This window comes from Tachyglossus aculeatus, chromosome 10 (assembly GCF_015852505.1).
Source record: "Tachyglossus aculeatus isolate mTacAcu1 chromosome 10, mTacAcu1.pri, whole genome shotgun sequence".
NCBI lineage: Eukaryota > Metazoa > Chordata > Mammalia > Monotremata > Tachyglossidae > Tachyglossus > Tachyglossus aculeatus.
In genome coordinates this window covers 53,022,759-53,028,356 of record NC_052075.1, presented here as the reverse complement: position 1 = coordinate 53,028,356, position 5,598 = coordinate 53,022,759, and positions in this window count along the sequence as shown.

The window sequence follows — 5,598 nt, the reverse complement described above, 5'->3', positions numbered from 1 at the left end:
GACCACCCCTTCCTCACGCACACCTGCCGTCACCCATCCCACCCACCCACACGCTTTATTTTTTTTTTTTTAAACAAAAAACTACTGAGTTCGGATGGTCGGATCGATTTTCCCCTCCCGCCCTCCTGTGCCGTGGGGCATCTTGCCGGGACAGGAGCTGGGAGGGGTGGGGCGGGGGGCCATGGGGCGCTCTCTCCTGCCCCGGAGGTCACTATTTTATTATCGTTCAGACTGGGATTGGGGAAGCGAGGGCGCTTTCGAAACTGTGAAGGTTTGGGAAGTCCGGCTCGGCCACCCCTCTCCCCGGCCACTACCGCCCGTTGGGCCGGAGAGGTTGAGTTTGGGGTGGCTTTAACTTTCTCTTCAGAGGGGGCGGGAAAAGCAACAACAGAAACCAAATCACCGTGGCGAAATTTCTGGGGTTTTTCTATTATCAGAGAGGACTGTGGGAGTATTTAAACCTGTCATAGAATCTTTTTAAGAGACTTTTACAAAGTAATTTAACAAAAGTAAGTTATCTGTTTAGTTTTTTTTTTTATATATATAACCAGTAAGGGGGTGGGGAGCAGTGGGGAATCCCTGTGGCGGGGTGGGGGCCGTGAAGGGGTAGGCCTTTGGCCCCAGGGCACTGAGCTCAGCCCAGGCCGACTTGAAGGGTGGGTGCCTGCCTGTCTCCTCTGTTGTTGTTCATGTTACGGAAATCATGCTTCAATATTGCCCACTCTGGGTGCCCCCCCTCCCTCCGCCGTCTTGCTTTAGAGAGAACGGGGGCGGCCTGGGCTTGTCCGGCGGCCGGCAGCAATCTCTGGATCGGCCCGAAGGCTCCTTCCCTTGGACTGGCTTCTGGGGGTGGCAGGGGCAGCTCCTGCGCTCTTGGGGCCCCCCCCACCTCGGCCTGGTGAGGCCGGGTGGGAGGCTCTCAAAAGGGGCCAGGCCGGAGAGGCCTGGCGGCCCAGTGCGGTTAGCTGCGGAGGGGCCTGGCAGACGCAGTCGCGTTGTGATTTATAATCGTGTGATAAATTGCATTGTGGAACGGGAGATTTGCTTTTTTTTTTTTAAATGGTCATTTTTAGGTCAGCTCGGGCACTGGGCCGCAGGTGCAGTTGGGAAACCCAGAGAGACTGGCCGCTTCCCTCTCCTTTCTCTCCCGTCGGGCCCAGCGGCCCCGCCTGGCCCTGTCCTGGGCATTTTCCTCATCCATCCTCCTCCTCCCTCACTTCTCTCCTGCCTTATTGAGCCCCAACCTCAGACTCCTCCCCCATTTGCTGCTGAAACAGGCTCGGCTGGTGCTGGGGAGGGAGGCCCACCGGCCAGCCACACCCCTGCTTTCCCACCACATACCGTCAGGTCTCAGCTGTTGAGCCCCTGCTTCTCCGTCATGGCTCCGGTACCTGGACCTGAAGGCCCCCAGCTACCCTGGGTTTTACCAGCCTCTGGCAGGCAGGAGAGTGAATTGGGGAGGTGGAGGCCGGGAGGAGCAGGAGCCCCGATGATCCCCCCTGGTTCTTAGCTTGATCTCTCTCTATTAGCTCAAGGAAGAACCTGTGAACCGCTCAGGGGAGTTTTGAGCCAGATCCTAAAGCTACTCTTAGCCGCTTTCATCTCAAAACCCCTCCTTTGGCAAAATGACTTTTAAAAGCCGCATTAAAAGGGACCATTCCTGTCGTTTGGGCCTCCGGAGTTTAGTCTAGTCCTCCCGGGAGCGGGCAGTCGGGTACGTGGTGTTCCAGCCCCACCGGGCATATGAAGCCTGTTACCTGGACACTGTATGAGCCCCTACACAGGTGCCCGGGACCGTGATGTCTCTCCTAGGGACAGAGGGGCTCTGTGCGGAGACCCCACACTCTCAAGCCTCTGGGGGAGGAAAGGTGGGCTCCCGCCGGTCCCCGAAAGCAAGTCCTTTCCCCCAAATTCCACTCCCTGGTGCCCCTCGGGCGGAAGCTGAAGGATTCCTGGCTCTGAGAGATGGGAGTAGATCCCGGGATTAAGTCTGGGCCAGTCTTCCTAAGGAGTTCACCCATCCAGCCCCTCCTACCCTTTTGGCCGATGGGGTCTTAGGGTCATCCTTCTCAGTAAGAGAAAAGTGAGGTTTCTCATCCTGGCCAGTTTTCTGCAAAGGAAGGGGGCTCCCCGCGATCCCTCCGGCCCCCGAGACCCTGGGGGGAGGAGAGTTCCCCACTAGCTTGTTACTGTAACCTTCAGGAGAGTGACCTGGGAGAAGAGATGATTTCTTTTTTAATTGTGGGGGGGGGAAGGGGGAAAGAGGGGGAGGGATTATTTGCTTTTAAAAAAAAAATAATATGCTTCGTAAGCATTTTAATACGACCTTAGCTGAGGAAAGAATAAGAGAATAATGTTTACTAAAAACGAGCGCTTGCCCCGAATGCAAATACGTACCGAAGGTTGAAGAATCAGGAAAGATGGGCTCAAGTTGGGGGCCCGGCTCACGAGCACAGAGAGAGAGGGTTGCCTGACAACACATTTCAAGTCACGGGCCAGAGCGAGCCACTGTCCTCGGGATCGGGCGGAGAGCTGCCCGGCAGGCAGGGGAGAAGGGCCGCTTGGTCGCAGGCTCCGCGGCGAAGGACTCGCTAAGCCCAACACTAAGTTTCTGGATTGGAAACAGCCTTCCTCCCCGCCATCCCCCCCCGCCCAGCCGCGAGGGCACCCCCAAACTCTGGCCCAAATCCGTATCAGACCAAAGAACAAGAGAAATAAAAAAAGAAAACCACTGTCCCCGATCATTGTCGCTCAGGTACTACCGTGTGGTAAGAATTTGGCATGCGTCCCTCTGCGGAAAACTACGTCGGGCCGTCGGGGTTCTCAGGGCTCCACGTGGACCCCCACGGACCTCTCCTGCCGGTGGGCACGGGGATGGGGGAGTCCGTTTCAGCAAGGGCTCTTTTTACAAAAATGAAAAAAAAAAATCAAAGCAACAAAAAAAACCAACCCAGGAAGATGTATGCCTTTTATATTCTGGCTAGCAGTTATTTGATATCTCGCTGTCGAGTATGTTTCTCTATCTGTATTTATCCATCACACCAATAAATGTTAAAGGTAAAAGAGCTCTCCGGCCTGTGTTTGTGGGCACGTGGGGAATTGGGGCTTTTCCAGCGCTTTGAACAGTGCTTGGCATGCAGTAAGCGCTTAACAAATACCATCGTTATTTATTACGTGCCAAGGAGTAGGATAGATTATATGGGTAATCAATGGATTCCAAGGCCTTCCCAATTCATCTCTAATTCCCTCCAGTTTGTCTGTCCTGGCTCACTTCAGCACTTCCGTCCCCACGAAGCACTTAATAATAATAATGGCATTTGTTAAGCGCTTACTATGTGCAAAGCACTGTTCTAAGCACTGGGGAGGATACAAGGTGATTAAGTTGTCCCACGTGGGGCTCACAGTCAATCCCCATTTTACAGATGAGGTAACTGAGGCTCAGAGAAGTTAAGTGACTTGCCCAAGGTCACACAGCAGACATTTGGCGGAGCCGGGATTCGAACCCCTGACCTCTGACTCCGAAGCCCGTGCTCTTTCCACTGAGCCACGCTGCTTCTCTGTACTTAAGCACTCTCAATTTTCCATATCCCTTACAGACACTTCTTTTATGGTATTTGTTAAGCACCTACTATGTGGCAGACACTGTGCTAAGCGCTGGGGTAGATATAAGGTCAACAGGTTGGACGCACTCTGTCTCTCACATGGGGCTAAGTACTTATGTACTTGAGAAGCAGCGTGGCTCAGTGGAAAGAGCCCCGGCTTTGGAGTCAGAGGTCATGGGTTCAAATCCCGGCTCCGCCAACTATCAGCTGTGTGACTTTGGGCAAGTCACTTCACTTCTCTGGGCCTCAGTTACCTCATCTGTAAAATGGGGATGAAGACTGTGAGCCCCCCCATGGGACAACCTGATCACCTTGTAACCTCCCCAGCGGTTAGAACAGCGCTTTGCACATAGTAAGCGCTTAATAAATGCCATCATTATTATTATTAATAAATACGATTGAATGAATGATTGAAAAAATGAATGAATACTAGGGTCCTCACCCAAGCGCTCAGCACAGTGCTTCGCCCACGTTAAGGGGTGAAGCAGTGTGGCTCAGTGGAAAGAGCGAGGGCTTCGGAGTCAGAGGTCATGGGTTCAAATCCCGACTCCACCACATGTCTGCTGTGTGACCTTGGGCAAGTCACTTGACTTCTCTGGGCCTCAGTTCCCTCATCTGGAAAACGGGGATGAAGACTGTGAGCCCCACGTGGGACAGCCTGATCGCCTTGTATCCCCCCCTCAGCGCTCAGAACAGTGCTTTGCACATAGTAAGCGCTTAACAAATGCCATTTTTTAAAAAAAGGGGGCTCAATCAATGGCAGGGGATCCGCACGTGTGGAGCCTCCCCCTCAGCGGCGGCGTCGGGCGCGTGAGGCGGCCGAGGGGGCGGGGAGGGCGCGTTTGATTGGCAGGGAGCCCGGCCTCTCAGCGCCCGCCGCGCGCCGACGGCCGAGCCGCCTCGGCCAATGGGGCCGCCGAGCGTCCGTGCGTCCGTGCGTCCGGCCAATCAGGGGAGAGGGGCGGGGGGAGGCGAGGGCCGCGTTGGAGGCGCGCGGCCTGCGGAGCGACAGCCGGGAGGGAGTGGAGGGAGAGAGGGAGGGAGGTAAGATGGCGCCGGCGCCGGCGGTGGTGGGGCTGAGGCGGGGCGGGGCGGGGCGGGGCGGGGAGAGGAGGGGAGGGGGTGCCCGGCTCCCGGCTCCCGGCTCCCGGCTCCGCCGTCCGGACCCCCCACCCCCACCCCCCCCGGGGGGCTCGGCCGGGGTCCCGGCGGGAGCGGGGGGCGGCGCGGGACCACGGACAAAATGGCGCCCGCACGGGCGGGCGGACGGACGGGCGGACGGGGGAGGGAAGGAGGGAAGGCGGAGCGGAGCGGAGGACGGCTGAGGAGAGGGGACGGCGGGCACCCACGGACCTCTCCGCCTGGGGCCGGGGGGCAAGAAGCCGCTCCTCCTCTTCCCCCTTAACCTGCTTCTCCTCTTCCCCCTTAACCTCCTTCTCCTCTTCCCCCTTAACCCCCTTTTCCTCCTTTCCCCTCCCCGCCTCTTCTTTTCCCCTTTCCTTCTTCCCCCCTTTCTCTCCTTTTCTCCCCTTTCCTTCTTCCCCTCCTTCTCTCCTTTTCTCCCCTTTCCCTAACCCGCTTTTTCTCCCTTTCCCCCCTTTCCCCTCTCTTTCCCTTCCTTTCCCCCCTTTCCCTCCCTTTTCCCCTTTTCTCCCCCTTTCTCTCCCTTTCCCCCCTTCTCTCCCTTTCCCCCTTCTCTCCCTTTCCCCCCTTGTGGCCCCCTTTCCGTCCCCCTTTACCCCCTTGTGTCCCCCCCCGTGTCCCTCCCTTCCGTTCCTCCCTTCCCGCCTTGTGTCCCTCCTTTTCCCCCCTTGTGTCCCTCCTTTTCCCCCCTTGTGTCCCTCCCTTTCCCCCCTTGTGTCCCTCCCTTCCCCCCCTTGTGTCCTTTCCTTCCCCCCCCGTTTCCCTCCCTTCCCCCCCTTGTGTCCCTCCCTTGCCCCCCGTGTCCCTCCCTTTCCCCATCTCTCCCTTTTCCCCGTCTCTTCCATCCCCCCGT